The following is a 17,129-nucleotide window of genomic DNA, read 5'->3' on the forward strand; positions in this document are numbered from 1 at the left end:
GCTTTCCTTACACAGTAACTACCAGACCAGCTCTTCCTATGAGAGCGAAATCCCATTCATATGTAAGACCCAACTTGAATCACTCAATGATCTTTAAGTCAATGCGGACAAGACATGGAAAATCCTGGAAAAGTTGTAATGTAACTTTATTATTAGTGGTAATTAGAGGAGAGAGAGAGAGAGAGACAGACGTAAAATTGTACATTTATTGGAAAGGAGGGGGGGGTGAAAATTCACTCACAAAGGTAAATATAAAACAGGCAATTTTGTGATATATATCACCGCCACTCTGTTCAGTCAGCATCCAGGATCCGCAGTCCAACTCTCACTTGAAGCTGCAGGAAGATGGTAACTGGTGCGGGAATCCAGAGGCTCCTTTCGGCAAACAAATCCAGTCTTTTGGAGTTCAAACAGTGTCTCCTATAGCAGCTGGCCGCCATGTTGATCCGCGCTCGATGCGGCCCGTCATGCCTCTCTGAAGGAAATCTGATGATGTTAAGCAGTAACGTAATTAGATCAATGTCTGCCTATATTGTACTGTATGTAAGCATTGTCTTTTGGGCTCTAATTGAACTTCCTATTTTGAAGAGCGTGATTACATTTTTGGATAGATTTTGTTGTGTTAATTAGATATTTAGCTTCGTAAACAGGGACCAAGGACCCTAGCCATTTATATTTTCCTGTGTCCTTGTTGATGGCCTTGTTTTGAGATATATATTGTGCTGGATTGAGCTGAGATATTAATCATTTAAGGGACCATGAGATGGAGACAAATGGGTCCATTACATAGCTGTGTGTATTAACCCTTGTCACATATACAAATTATGTTTGCATAGGTGTGCCGTTTGTGACACTAACCTTCATGAAAAAATAAGCGACCGAGACATTGTCACTGATCAGATGAGTTTGTTCAAATTTGAATGCATGTGATGACAAATTGAACAAATATTGCCAAGTTACCATAGTTATTGAGGGAAATGAGAACGGACTGGCAAGATGGCCGCTGACACTCTACGGAGAGCACAATGTTCAAAGCCCTACGCGTTTCACTGTCTTAACAGCTTACTCAGGGGATCACATACGTGTATTGAGATGCAAATCAAATAATGTATCTCCTAAGAAATTAGGGGGAGAGGGGGAACAAAAACCTAAAGTCTTTATTTTAAAATATTAAATAGTTGTAAACATCAGGACCTGTATTTCTGCTGTGCTCCGTTTTGAGTGCATGGGGAATGCAGACATTAGTAGGATGCCGTTTGTGTGTTATAGTTGCAGTGCTAGCTCTGTGAATGCTGCTCTTGCATTCTGTCCTGTGCTCGCTCTTTGCACTGCCTCTGCGGTGAGGGAACGAATATGTTACAATGTTTTTTCTTGCAGTACAGACATCACTCCACCTGTCTGTCAGCACTGTCGTCTGTTAGACTGGTTTTGCTGAAACGAGCAAGTATAATTATGTCGGCCCTGTTCTCTAATATCTTTCCACCAGAGGCAAGATCAGACTGAAACCTGGCAGTGTTAGTGACTGCTGGTGTATGATTTTTACCCAATTTTTGGCACAAAATTCAAAGTGTACATAATCCCTTTTTTCCCCTTTGAATCTATTTCACTCTAAGTAACAAATTAAGCCTAAAAAGTGCTTTCCATGCAGTTGCATTATTATTTTTAGTTTATTTACATACAGGTCAACCTATTTCAGAGAAGGACACAGACTGTTGCAACCACCATTATAGGACTGTAATCTAGGGGTAGGGTTTATATTCTGGTTAAATCAAAGCCTTGCTCTTGCTTCTTTTCTGTGCTTACTGATGTTCATGCTTTACCTTTTCCTCTCCATCATGCTCTTCGGAGAAGCCATAGATCTACTGATGGTTCAGTTCTGTTAAGGCCATAGAGGAAAAAGTCCAAATGGTGGGGTGAATTGTCCCTGTCCTGGACTCTTGCACTAAAGAAAAAATAGAATTAAATCAAAGTTACAAAGTTGGGTGTCACGCACCTGACAAGAGTTTGGAAATGCATGTGTTTTTTTGTTTTTTGGCAATTGTTTATATTTTTAACATAGGATTGAAGCAGGGGGTCTCTGGAGCTGAATCCCATTCATTTCAGGTCTGGGGACCCCCTGCTTCCATATAAACTTGCCTCCATGGAGGATGCCAGTAGCCGCTTGACTAGAAAGGGTTCCCGTAATGGCGGAGTTTCAAAACGCCCACGCCCTGTGGACCAATAGGAAGCTGTGATGTCATCTGGTTCAGTCTTCCTATTGGCCCGTGTGACGCGGGAGTTTAAAACTTTGCAGATATACCGGCACCCCCCTTTGGAGGTCTGTATCTCGGGAAGCAGGAAGTCCTCGTAGCCTAAATTAACGGGGTTCAGCTCCAAAGACCCCCTGCTACAATCCTATGTTAAAAAAAATAATTTAAAAGGGGCATGAATTGCTCCTTTAAAGAAGAAGTCATAGTTTTCGCTTATATATAATTTTGTTGCATTGGCCGTCACCACTGCCACTTGTGTTGTGTTGTCTTGGGCTGCGTCCATGCTTAGAGCGACAGGGCGAGCGGCGCGATCAAACACATTGAGTTTGTGGGAATATCCATAGAGCGTGAGCGTCGGCGCGGCTGTTTTTTCGAGAGACATATTTTTTTTACTTCGTCTCGCAACGGCCAGATCACGTGAGCGGTTCGCCCAATGAGGGCGAACCAGCTCCGTGACGTCATTGGCCACGCCTCCCCGTCGCGAGGATCTGTAGTCTACAAATCGCTCGGCTGAGAGGCGCGCCCGACGCCATGCGCTCCGTCACGCGAGCCTGCACCATGGACTCGGCCTTTGTAAGCTTACATGGCAGGGAGGCAAAGACGCAGCATCGGGTATCTTCAGATTGAAACTACAGACCTAAAAAAAATAAGTGGGATTGCTAAAAACTGCAACAAGTGGAATTTTTTCTATGGTAAAAAAAAACCAAGAAGGCCTTTATTTATATGGGTAGGGGTTCTCAACTCCAGTACTTAAGACCTCCCCTCTCACTCCCCCCCCCCCCTCCCTCCATCAGGTCAGATTTTCAGGATATCTCTTCTTCAGCACAGGTGGCTCAATCAGAGGCTCAGTCGTCTCTGGTTGAGCCACCTGTCTTGGAGTGAGTAGAGTAGAGTGGATTGCTGCTTGAAGTTGCAGACCATATCACAAATGTACGTTTGTTACAATATATAACATTTACATTTAGAAAGCGTACGAGTATTTTCTGTAACAGGATTCCAGAGTAGTGTCGTGACCGGGTTTGTAATGATGACGGGGGGTAGAGAAACGTGTGGGTGAGCATGTACCATGAGGCCTGTGTTTCCAATGTGGGGCTGTGTTACCAGCCTAAGATTTGCACGAGCAAAGTGAGGGATGGATGCAGGTATACAAATTCCAACAAAGAGACTGTAAGCCATTGTATATACCGGTTTTCCCTTTTGTTATACTGTACGGTTTATGACATTTGGCAGAGCACATCAATTCCTTAGCAAATTGGCTTGTAGCTGATGAGATCATTCCGAATGACCTTAAATTAGTCAACGCCTGCTGAATTCCAATGAAAACATGCACAGGAAAGCAGTGTGCAGAACAGCATTTGAGCAATAAGTAGCGTGTCTTAAAGCAACCTCATAAAGGGCAAGATCTACAGAGGACGTGATTTTCCTTGAGGTTAACGCATACTCGCACAGCTAATTATACGTAAAAACGCGAGCGAGCGTCCTCTTTTTGTAAAGTACAGCGTGGCTGGTATACCTCTCCTAACACCCCTCTATACAACACTTGGAGTGATGCCTGTGAACAGAAACTGATCACACCTGGGAAATGTTAATGAATAAAATTGGCATATTTCCCCAGACATCCCAGGTGTCTTTCCGTTTTGTTCACAGACATCTCTCCACGTGTGTACACAGGCGTTTTTGGTGAGGTTTAGAAGTCACGGGTGCCGTCCCAAAATAGGACTCTTTCTCTCTCCCTCTCTTAGGTATGACCTAAATAAAGTCGTCTTATATCCCTGCGTTAACTTTATGATGCCTTGTGAGGGGACATGCCTCTTTTGCATCTCATCAGCACTAATGGGAGAAGCGGCTCAGTGAGTAAAGACACTGACTGGCACTGAGTTTGAAGCAGGGGAACCTGGTTCAATTCCTGGTGTCGGCTCCTTGTGACCTCAGGCAAGTCACCTCATCTCCCTGTGCCTCAGGCACCAAAATCATAGATTGTAAGGTCTACGGGGCACGGACTGTGTGTGCAAAATGTCTCTGTAAAGCGCTACGTAAAACTAGCAGCGCTATACAAGAACAAGCAATTTATTATTATAATGTCCCATATACTTAACACCATGCCCTTTCCAGGTGCAAACAGAAGTTGACGCGGCCTCACTGAGCATTGAGGATGCACGGATAACATGTCGTTACCTCCCGGACCGGAGCTCGGTTTAGTAATTTCCCCCTGAGCCTGTTCTGCTCCTTCTCTCTTTTTTTTAAATTAATTTATTTTTAATTAGAAATGATGAAAATCATGATTTTAATCATCTGCAGTATCCTTTCGACTGCACTGGACTCTGGGGAGAGCTCCTTTTTTTTCATCTGCCAGACACTTTATACTTCAAACGCTTTGTATTTTAAAGATAAAAACTGGAAAGGGCAAGAAAATATCTCTTTAACCCTTTGAGTGTTGCAGGTGCCTCGCACCAGAGTGCCACTGTGGCCTCCGGCACAGCGCGGTCACGTGACCCATAACCCGCTAATGGAAGAGGAGGAATCCGCTTCAATTTCCCTTCACTGCAGATTGCATATTTGTCTCTCTGGGAACGCAGGACGCGATCAAAGCTGGAAAAAAACACTCTTTGGGCATGACACAGCCACAATGTTGTGGGCCCCTGGCGTGCCTGACCCCATGTTGTAGTGGCTATGTCTTGGGGCTCCTGGAGTGCCTGACCCCATGTTGTAGTGGCTATGTCTTGGGGCCCCTGGAGTGCCTGACCCCATGTTGTAGTGGCTATGTCTTGGGGCCCCTGGAGTGCCTGACCCCATGTTGTAGTGGCTATGTCTTGGGGCCCCTGGAGTGCCTGACCCCATGTTGTAGTGGCTATGTCTTGGGGCAATCAAAACTTGCATAACATTTTAAAAAGAAGTTGATGAGTGCAAACTGCTGCTTTAAAATAGTCCCTGGCACCTGAGCTCTAATGAGAATGCACAGGAGAGCAGAACAGCATTCCAGCATTAACTATACTACAGTACTGTACATTGTCACTTTCCTCCCCATATAAGGATTGCTGATATATGCAGTCTCTCTCCCCTCTGTAACAATGTATCTCTCTCCTGTAACGGTGCCTCTCTGTCTCTCCTGTAACAGTCAGTATCTCGCTCCTCTCTGTCTCTCCTGTAACAGCCAGTACCTCTCCCCTCTCTGTCTTGGTCTCCTAACCATTTTTACTTTTTCTATTTATATCGTCATGTCTTGCTTCTTTGTTAAATCTTCCAGCAGTTTGTTTTTTGTTTTGGAGACATATATTGATGTGAATTGAGGGAATATGAGCTCAGTCGCTATTGAGTTTTTAGACTTGAGCAATGCAGCAGTGTAATTTCTGCAGCATTCCTTTATCTGCTCGTTCAACCTCTTGAGCAGTATACACTGTATGTCCTGTGGTATTTATAGTGCTGTTTTGGAGTTGAGCTTTCGAGCCTATATTTATAAATCTGCATTCATTCACCCCAAAGGTTTGTGAGTAAAATATGAGCGAATCAGAAATCCTCTTAGTGCCTTTTTGTGCCAAAATTGAAATCAATAATTTTTGGGGCCCTGAAAACATCCTTTATGGCCATTTCTGGGTATATAGAATTACCACCATATTATTAATCATTATAATTTTTATTTGCCAGTGAAGTACCTGTAGTTTGTTTTGTACTTATATGAATAATGGGTTAAATGTTGGTGCCTGATGTATGTAATATGTTTATTTTTAAGTTGTAACATTTCGAAGAATTTTTTTTTTCTATCTGTACCCACTCCCTTTAATTAAGGGGGCACATAGGAATTTTACAGACACAGCCGAGGTTAGCTTACAATCTATGTTTTTGGTGTCTGAGGCAGAGGGAGATAAAGTGACTTGCCCAAAATCATAAGGAGCCGACACCGGGAATTGAACCAAGTTCCCCTGCTTCACACTCCGTGTGCTTTTCCGTGTCTTTTACTCACTGAGCCGCTCCTAATAAGACTGGGTGTGGAACTGTGGATCTACTGTATAAACAGGGTCAATCTCACGTCTTTTCTGTGTTGTTCTTGAAAGTAATTATTATGCATCATTAGCCAAACAAGTGGAGAGCAATGTGATAGCAGAAGAATTTCAGTGTGCCCATTAAAAAGAAAATCTATTTTTTTAGAGAAATCAAATAAGGTTTGAATGCTTCCATTAGAGTTTTTACATATATTTTGATACGTACGTATACCATTACATTCAAAGAAAATGAGCAACGAACCTACGGTTAATTGAGCACAACATATATCATTTTCACTTATAGGTAATAGATCTTTTTCTAAATAAACTACTTTTAATAAACTGATATCAGAACTGCCCCTTTAAATCCTACCTATTTAGTTTTGGTTTAATGTCACTTAAAGTAAATATATTTACTTATATATATCTTGCTAAAAAGAAATAAGTGATGGGTTTGTATTACCCTGGGAACACGGGATCCATGCAGATCTGCTACTTATCTGTGTAACTAACGATGGCTTCATGCTTCCTTATATTTCATATTCAGCATACCACACTGTCCAGTGGCGTTACTTCGCCTTAGGGCTGTTCTATAGAGGGTGCGCGCACACGACAGTTGTAGTCGGCTGAGGTTAGTCAGCCTTTCTATAATGGTGCCGCACGCGCGCACGGCAGTGAGTGTGGAACCGGCCGACAGGAGGGAAGATGAAGAAAATAAAGCGTTTGTGCCGCTACCCGCCGCTGAAATGTTATTTCAAACGTATTTATAACACATACATACACACACAGTACCTCACTCGCTCACAGCCGACACACAAAACGTGTGTGGCACGGCCGCACACACTATATTACAAGCCTAAGGCCTCGGCCATGTTACGTGCTTGCTGGCGGAAGCACGCTGAGGCGCGCTCCCGCTCAGCACTGAGCCCCTACAGCCGCAATTACAGCGGCTTTAGTAGGGGCTCACCTGCGCTTCCGCGCGCTTGCGGAAGCGTAGGTCTTAGGGGAATTTAAAATTCCCGTGCTTGCCGGCGAGACAGGCCGGTCACGTGAGCGGTTCGCCCAATGAGGGCGAACCAGCTCCGTGACGTCACTGGCCCGCCCCCGGCCCGCCCCCTGAAGGCCCGCTGACGGCGCGTGCGGTAAGCAACCGCAAGGCCAGGGAAAGCACCCGCTTTCCCTGAGCCTCAGCGCGCCTCAGCGAGCAAGCAGGGAGCATGGACTCAGCCTAAGGCTGCGTCTCCGCTAGCGCTGAGCGGGCGGTTACTTACATATATAGATATATGTAAGTCCCCGCTCACGCTGTGCGCTCGTGTGCGGGCACCCACACTCGGCGCTTAGATAAACAAAAAAAGTATACTTTCCCGCGCGCTCAACTACCCGCAATGCCTCCCCCCCCCCTGGCAATCAGTTTCATTGTGTTGGGGAAGAGCGTGGGGGCCTCTGTAACTGCTTAGGGGGTTCATCAAGAGTCCAGAAAGAGGGTCCCGACTCCCTCCTGCAGCGCCCCCCTCCCCATCGCCTTTGAGCTGGGGCCCCCGGGACATTCCTGGGCGGTATTTACGCCACTGTCCTTCACTCACTTTCAGGACAGTGGCGCAGAGCACACAAGGTGTTACATGGCACTGCTCTCACTTTATCACAATGCCGGTGCTTTGTGCTGTAAGATGGGACTGTGTGCAATGATTTCTGCCCCCACAGGCTGCTTTCTTGCGCAGGTGTCGCTGCCGAGAGCACTACAGGGAGCGTTTTTAAGTAGTGCTATTTCAAGACAAACCATTGCAGGAGCTATGCAGACAAGGGCACAGCTCATTTAAAGAAGTAGCTGTTGCCAGGCGACCTTTTATTAGTGCGAGTTCCCTCCACCCCCTCTCGGATGTCAAAGCGCTGGCCTGTGAAGTGGGAGGGCCTCCTGTGAGATGAGTGTCTGCTTCGTGTGACCTGCGTGGTGGCTGCTGCTAGCAGAGATGGGGTTGATTTAGAAGTGTATACTGGAGCATTGCACAGGGGGCTCACACTCTGCCATAGGGGGGCTGAGAGGGTGAAACAAGCTAGGACAATCTTTAAAGAATGGATCATATTACTCAGCGGTAATCTCTTATGGACATAAACCCTCCTCAAAGCTGTGGTTCCCTCACATCTAGGACCATAGCGAACTGGCCGAGATTGGTTTAAAGATTTGTCTGATTTATTTAAAAGAATTAATCACCACTACAAATGTCAGGTCTGTATAAACCAACATCTTACACCACTGTAACATACCTTGCAGCACATTCCTCATTATGGCCCATGTTTACTAAACATTGCGATGCCATAAGACACCTTTCAGCTCTGCAATTGAATGGGTTATAACGTGTCTTCAAGGCACTGCAAGGTGTCTCTTAGCATCGCTTAGTAATATGGGCCAGTGTGCCCTATGGTACCTGTCTTAGGTCTTAGCACTGCTTAGTAAATATGGCCCCAAGTATTTTTAAACCATTTCTTGAAAGTTTGAACATTTCCAGGAGTGGACTCTGAAAGAAGAGGATTTGTGTTGGCTTTTCTTTTTCCCACTCCCATGACAATGTGATTAGATATATTCATGTCTGCCCTGCTGCTGAATCAGGAGAGCAGTAGCCCAGACAGGAGACAGAGGGAAAGTTAACAAAAAACTCTCACATTTCAATTAATATTTCTTACAAACACTCATAGGGCAGCTTGAAAAATAATAGAACAATTCTTGTTTTGAGGAGTATTTGGTTGTGAAGGCGTCAGTCACTCGTAGCCAGTCCTCACTAAACACATCACTACTACAAAGTCATTTTGGTTCTACATGGGATTGCACCTTTTAATCACTACACTGCCAGATGTTCTTGAACCGTGTTGCTCTGCGTATTACAGAAACGGATCACTCTGCGGTGTGTTTGATGCCCTTGTATCTGCAGATACGAGGGCCTGCAGTGCATCACTATGCAATCTACTTGTACAGCCTTATCCAGATCCAATGGAAGGACTCTGGTCCTGGGGACCACTCGCTGCCCTTTTGATGCAGTTGAAACCTTTTTTTAAACCCCGCAGATGGCTGTGTGTAATTTTTGACAAGTCTCTCTATGCTTCAAGCACAAACCATTTTGATTGTAAACTCTTTGGACACAAACCAATATAGGTTTTGGGGTTCTACACTGGACAGTTTTGGGAAAGGGCCGCTCCCCCTATTTTTGTGACATGGGGAAGCTCCTGTAGCTGTAATCATGGGAGTGTCATGGCAATTCCTGGGCTTTCCCATCTAGGGACCCACCAATGCATTGTGTTCAGTGTAGATCACTGTTTGTTCACATGCTCTCTGCAGCACATGCCCAGTTTGTAAAGGCAAGAGAGACTTTTTAGATTCGGTTCCACTTTGCGGAGAAGAATAACTGACTAGAAAGTTGCACGCTTTGGGAAATAAGGGAAACAGGGCTTCACAGTTCAAGCGCTGGCAATAGAAGAGCAATACTATTCCTATTAATATCCACTCCTCTGGGAGCTGCGGTGTGTACAGCTTGTTCCTTTCCCCCCCCCCACCCACTCATGAGCTGCGTTAAAGTCACACTTGATCTGTCCTCCAGACTCTCCGCCTTCTCGTGTATCTGTATTTAACACACGGTTGGTTGCTAGAGATGTCCGCACAGAAATGCATTGCAGATGAGCAGATCCGTTAGCCAGATCTCTTCAACCAACGGTTACCTCCCACTGTAAAGGCTTTTCCTGGCAAAAGAGTACAGATGCCCCTGCCTGTGCTCAGTGAAGCTGCTCTCTGTGGGAGGAGATACTGAAATCCCTTTCCTGTTGGCATCATCACCACACTAGTGGTGGGCAACAGCTGTCTTAATTTTGGGAAACAAGTTACCTATTTTAGTACTCACTGTACCCAATTGAATGGTGGTGCAAACATACGCTGTCAGGTGGTGGGAACCTGCGGTAGATCCCTGTGTGTGAGTGAATTCAATCATAAGTAGGCAGCGGTCACTCCAAAAAGTTGAAGAAAAGGTTTCTTTATAGAACATACATAATCCTCCTATGCGTTTTGGGCCCAGCTGGGACTGAAACGCATAGGAGGAATATGTATGTTGTATAACGAAACTTTTCTTCAACTGTTTGAGGCAGCGGCCTTATACCATTGAATTCATTTAGTGAAAAAACAATTATATTGTGAGTTATCAGTTCAGGGCTGTTAAAGTGAGCGTAAAGCATTTTGTACCGTGACAGTGCTAAAATCATCTGTTTTATTTAAGCGTATTTTCCCAGAAAAACACTCATCTAGACATGGGGAGTGCAAACTTTTCTTGCTGTACCCCTCTGCCTGCTCTCCTCCGTTGTTGCGCGCGCCCTCTTTCCCCCCCCCTTACCTCGCGCGGCGTCAAATGACATCACGTTACCATAGCAACCGTGATGTCACATGGCCCTGTGGCGTCATTTGACGCCGCATTGCCATGGTCACGCGATCTGAAGCCGGCTAAATCTCGCTAAGTAGAGGTTGCAGAGGCCTCGCCCGGTACCCCCGGCTTTTAATTTAAATGCCTTGGGGAAGAGCACGGGACCTCTGCATCCGCCCGCCCCCCCCCCCCCCCCCCCAGTTTGCGCACCCCTGATCTAGACGTCGCATTTTAATGTAGGTGCGAGGTTGCGTTACAGCGTCTATACATAGACCTTCTGCATACTTTACACACCAATTACTGAGCGCTAGTCATGAGCTCTCCGAGTTTGCCTTGAGGCATCAGGTATACATAAACATAGGTGAAATCTTTGAGAATAAACTATTATCTCTGAATATCGGTACAAAACAGCCCAGGGTGTGTGTCCTGCGATGGGGCTGACACTGAAAGGGTTACTCCCAGAAATAGGAATTAATCCGGGGACTTGTTAATATCTGGGGAATTGTACATGGGGAGGGGGGGGGGGTTGTCTGTCCAGGGTAGATGTGTAATTTAGGAGCTGTCAGAATTCCAGCCCTGCACCTCCCATAATAACACCTCCAAGCAATGTGGTGTCTGTGGTGTTAACACCTTCAGCACAGTTGCAGGCACCTTTTGGCAGTGACTGGGTGTTAAACATTTCATATTAACCCCTCTGCTGCTGAACATTTTAGGTAAAGGAAGATACCATTTAAAGAGGCTGCCATTCTTATACTCTGACATGTAACAACTTCTGTACCGTTTTTGGAAGATGTAACGATCATTGAAATACTGGGGACTGCCTTTTTTATAAATTTAATAATTTCTTTAGCTACGGTTTATTTCAAAAGATGTATTTGTGTTGATAACCTGTCTTATTATTTTCCTTTCTGTATGTTTTTCTGCTGTACCGCAGGAAATATTGACTTTGATTAATTGAAAAAATGTTGGCTGCCCTTTGCTAGTTGGTACAGGAAATAAAATCCATTATTACATGCATGTTATATAGTTTTGAAACAGAAATGTATATATTATATAATTTTTTTTTTTTTAAACCATTTTTGAAGCTAGTTAACCCTTTCACTACCAGCAAGTCGCAACCATGTGATCATTTGAGTAGCGATCGCATGATCACTCGTCAGGTCACACTCACCACTCCTGTGGGTCTCCCGTAGAAAAGGCGCAGAGAGCAAGGTCCTGCCGGCAATGCTGGCTCTCGGGACGTTCCGTGAGCGTCAGACTAGCACGCGAGAGGTTAAGATCTGGTTAGTAGCGTTTTGCTCCTTTCTGGCTGGATAAATGCAAATGTGACAGATCATGCAGTACATACAATACATACAATGCTGCTTCCAGCCCCCTATTCAGTATGCTGTGACGCTGCTTCTCCGTGCTGGAGTTCTGCTTTATTCAAGTGAATGGGACTGAATATTCTCCGACACGGGGAAGCGGCCGCACAGCATATTGAATAGGTGCATTTTAGATCATAGTTGGGGCTTTGCTTCCCCAGGAAAGAAGGAAGCTTTAGTTGAGTAAAAATAAAAGAGATTTGTGTTTATAAAGCAGTTTGTACAAACTTCCATGGCAAAGTAGTATGTGATCAGGATGAAAGTGTAAAGGGACGTTTTGTGTATATAGTATATATATTTTGTATATAGTTTCATTTATTTTTTTTAGTGGAGTAACAGTGACTTCACCTACAAAGGCGCAATTTACAATACATTTTAGACAAAAGCAGCACAAACGTTTTGCTGACTACAGTGATCCTAGCCTTTCGGGGGCTGTATCTCTTTGCACATTTCTCAAAGGCCTCTTCCAGGGTGAAAGCGAGTGCGACGCGACCGCGACGTCGAGCGATTCCTGGCCTGCTAGCTGCGTGCGTGTGAGTGGGGGGGGGGGGAGTGCCGGGGGACGTGCCTGTGATGTGACGTGAGCAGTTAGCCCTCATTGGCTGAACCGCGCACGTAACCAGGGTAAGTGTGCCAAATACTAAAAAATTTGTCTCTGCAAGCATCGCGCCTCTGCACACGTGCAGTATGGACACTACAGTTGAGTTTCATTGCTTTGATCGCGCAGCTCGCTCGCTCGTGCATTCTCACCCCGGATGAGGCCTTATATTCTGTGGTCCTTTTGAGATAATAATTCATGGCTGCAGTGTCCTTTTTTTAAATGAATTGGTTTTGTTGCCTGATGAAACATTTTAATTGGTTAATGAAGTTTTAATTGGAGAAACCTTGAAACCCTGCTGGTTGCTCTCGAGGATTGAACTTGAGGAGCCCTGATGCCCTTCCCTGCCAACATGGCAAAGTCGCGTCTTGAAAGCCCTTCGAGCGGTGGGGTGTTTAACCCTTTAGTTCCTGATAACGTTGTGGGGGAGGGGAGGTGAGATTGCGATCAGAACCTCCTCTCCCTTTCACGGCATCAGATAGCAGACCGTGCCCCTGTGAGTGCTACCCTCCTAGCGCCCAAAGAGTGGAAGAGACTGCTGGCACATTGTTTCATTGGAAACCTGTGTGTTTGTCGTAGATGTGTTGTTTATGTCTTTAAAAACAGAAAGAGGCTGTGTTATATGGTTGAGTGCTTTGTTACATCTCACATATACACCTTGCCATTTGGGGCCGTTTTAAATATGGCTGTCCCTCACGTGGCAGGTTTAGGGAGAAGCACTATTAAAAATATACCATTTATTGTTGTTCTTCCCCAAATTATTTTTTAAACCATCCATAAAATAAGTGTGTGTTCACAGAGGTCTCGTTCCCATTCTTTAATTGGATGGGGGTCAATTCATTACAAAATGTGCAAGTCGTGAGAGGATAGAGAGACAACCATTCATATAAACTATCATGCGTCCTGCTCTTTTTTTCGGACCCCTGTGGGCAGCCATTGCATTTTCAAAGTGGTCAGAAGTCTATGCATTTACAGGCAAAAACCACTGACTCACATGGTCAAGAAAAGAACTCCTGTGCAACACTGTATACAGGCTTCAGTCTGCAAAGAGATATGCAAAGGAACTGAGCACTTTGTAGGTACAAAGCGTGGAAAGACCTTTGTTGCTAGAGAGGCCTGCAACTCATGGTATGGCATTGCATTGCAGGGCCCGTCTGGCTGCAAAGAGTCTCTCGCTCCCCTGCTGGCTGTCTCACTGACTGCAAAGAGTCTCGCTCCCCTGCTGGCTGTCTCACTGACTGCAAAGAGTCTCGCTCCCCTGCTGGCTGTCTCACTGACTGCAAAGAGTCTCGCTCCCTGTGCTGGCTGTCTCACTGACTGCAAAGAGTCTCGCTCCCCTGCTGGCTGTCTCACTGACTGCAAAGAGTCTCGCTCCCCTGCTGGCTGTCTCACTGACTGCAAAGAGTCTCGCTCCCTGTGCTGGCTGTCTCACTGACTGCAAAGAGTCTCGCTCCCTGTGCTGGCTGTCTCACTGACTGCAAAGAGTCTCGCTCCCTGTGCTGGCTGTCTCACTGACTGCAAAGAGTCTCGCTCCCTGTGCTGGCTGTCTCACTGACTGCAAAGAGTCTCGCTCTCTGTGCTGGCTGTCTCACTGACTGCAAAGAGTCTCGCTCCCTGTGCTGGCTGTCTCACTGACTGCAAAGAGTCTCGCTCCCTGTGCTGGCTGTGACTGTTGGCATCTGGAATCTCAAAAGACAGTATTTGTCGATACAAATGCAATTTATTTTTAAGGCTACCCCCAAACCGCTCTGACCTGGCTGCTAAGATGTTGATCTGTGTAAAAGTCTTACATGGCACAAAGTGGTTTTGAAATGGAGCTAGGAGCTGCCGTGTTCCTATTTTCTTACAGCTTCCCAGATGGTATAACAGAGTTTCTTAGCCTTCCCTGAGTTGGTCACTAGTTAAACTCCAAGATTATATTTGTTGCCGGCCCGTTTGGCACTGATGAGGTTGAAACTTGATTAGAAATTGCAATCAAACACCCAATTACCAAAGACTATTTAGCGCTGCATTTGCAATCGCTGCTGTCATCATGTTTGTAAACTTCATTGTGAATTCCTATTACTTTACACGGCGTGTTTCTTCGCATGTCGTTGTATTGTATGTCTTTATTTATATAGCGCCATAAATGTACATAGCGCTTCACAGTAGTAATACATACCATATAAATAACAAATAATATAAATAACAGATCATGGGAATAAGTGCTGCAGACTTAAAAGTAACATTAAGGAAGAGGAGTCCCTGCTCCGAGGAGCTTACAATCTAATTGGTAGGAAGAACGTACAGAGACAGTAGGAGGGAATTCTAGTAAGTGCGTCTGCAGGGGGCCAAGCTTTATGTATCATGTGTCCAGGATTATCCAGTGCTATTCATATGCTTCTTTAAGCAAGTGTGTCTTAAGGTGGGTCTTAAAGGTGGATAGAGAGGGTGCTAGTCGGGTATTGAGGGGAAGGCATTCCAGAGGTGTGGAGCAGAAAGTGAGAAAGGTTTAAGGCGGGAGAGGGCTTTAGATACAAAGGGGGTAGAAAGAAGACATCCTTGAGAAGAACGCAAGAGTCGGGATGGTGCATAGCGAGAAATTAGGGCTGAGATGTAAGGAGGGGCAGAAGAATGTAAAGCTTTAAAAGTGAGGAGGAGAATTGAGTGTGAGATACGTGATTTAATCGGAAGCCAGGAGAGGGATTTCAGGAGGGGAGATGCGGAGACAGATTTAGGAAAGAGTAGAGTGATTCTGGCAGCAGCGTTTAGGATAGATTGTAGGGGAGACAGGTGAGAGGCAGGAAGGACAGCAGGAGGTTGCAGTAATCGATACGTGAGAGAATGAGGGCCTGAGTCAGAATTTTTTAGCAGTCGAGTAACAGAGGAAAGGGCGTATCTTTGTGATATTGCGGAGGAAAAAGCGACAGGTTTTAGAAACGTTTTGAATATGAGAGAGAGGAATCAAGTGTAACCCCTAGGCAGCGTGCCTGGGCTACTGGGTGAATGATCGTATTTCCAATAGCAATGTGGAATGTCGTTACCCAGTTGGGATACATTTGCATGTCTCAGCCAGTTTTCAGCCCTGCCTTTCCCCATTATCTCTTGGCAAACAAAGCTTTCACTACAGCATGGGATTCTGGGTAATGACCTGCAAATGAGCACTGTGTGTCACCTTTTACTTGGTCAATTTTAACATGGACCCCTATAAGCTAATGCGTGCCGTATTACACAGCATTTGAGCACAGCGTGGGTTAAAGAAGTGGAGGATTTTTGTCACTTTTTTTTTACCCACCATAACTTTTTTTTGAATGGCCTGTCATTACCCAGAATCCCTGGCTCCAGTGGAAGCACTGTATACTGAGAGAAAATGGGGGGAAAGGCAGGGTTGCAGGCCATGTGCATGTGCTTACAAGTGCTTTTTTTTATTTGCTGCTCTTTACATGTAATTCAAAGTTTTTCTGCCACAGTTCAGTAACATCCCGGCAGAATGCGTTTTCCGATTGTAATGCAAGGGAAACTCAGGTTGAGAACTGCGGCTTTAATCCATCTGGGGTGACCAAGTTAATGTCATATGATTGATACAGGGGGAGGGGGTTGTGTTAACAAGTTGCTTATAGCATGTCCAGGCCCTGTGAATAAAGGAGACAGGTGGGGAGGACGCCCCTAGCTTCCCCCATCCCCAGTGCTGCTGTCATGTGGCTGTTTTGGAAAACTGCTGAGGTCGTGTAATTCAGAGTTATAAATACAGCCCCCTCCTCTGCTCACGCACAGGGACACCAGTGTGGCTTCGCGTTTTCCTCTGGGGGCTAGGAGGGGTACAGTTAAGGTGTCGGCGCCTGAGAACACATTGCCAGTTCTACATAGAGGCCATAGGGCCTCCGTCAGTATGCCTGGAAGCCGTCTTTGCGGCACATTGACAAAGGGCCATGTTTTTACATGGTAACTAGAACAAACATTGGGTTCAATAGATAATGCATAAGTCCCATTAACCCTCTTGCTGCCACATGGGCCTGCAACACACTGCTCTTCTGGCTCCCCTCTGGCAATGAAGGGGTTAAAAATATTTTTTTGGACAGACAGTTACAAATCTGTCCTTTTTTTTTTTTTTTTTTTAAGAAGCCAAGGCTTTTACAAGCAGATATGTCCAAAATGCCATCACATCAGAAATGAAGGGAAAGATTCACTACAGAAAGCGTGAAAGAGAGTTTTCTTAAAAGGGGTCTACCAAAAGCAGGGATTTTTAACTTCTTCACCCGAAACACGTTGATTTTCTCCTCTGATAACAAAGCAGTTAAAGTACAAATCCGGCCAAATGAACCCATGTCTGTTACTGCATTGGAACCAGAGTGTCCTCTGGTGCTGAACACAACTGTATTTCTCTCCTGTCACCGTTTCCATGTCACGGTTACCAGTTTAGTTGCTGTTTTTCTTCCTTTACATTTAAATGACCGTCCAGTAGGAAGCAGCTTCCCAGTGGCTAACAGGCCAGGTGAGATGTGGCGGCCATCTTGCTTTCCCTGCGGGGAGCTTTGGCACTGGTAACTTCACCAGTAAGTATCTCTGGA

General features: G+C 45.4%; 1 protein-coding gene across 1 annotated transcript in view; it reads left to right on the plus strand.

The window, feature by feature from the left end:
• Positions 1–17,129, plus strand: part of PDLIM7 (PDZ and LIM domain 7) — a 43,656-nt gene that overhangs the window by 7,607 nt on the left and 18,920 nt on the right. The window lies entirely within an intron of this gene.

This window comes from Ascaphus truei, chromosome 5 (genome assembly GCF_040206685.1).
Source record: "Ascaphus truei isolate aAscTru1 chromosome 5, aAscTru1.hap1, whole genome shotgun sequence".
Classification (NCBI taxonomy): Eukaryota; Metazoa; Chordata; class Amphibia; order Anura; family Ascaphidae; genus Ascaphus; species Ascaphus truei.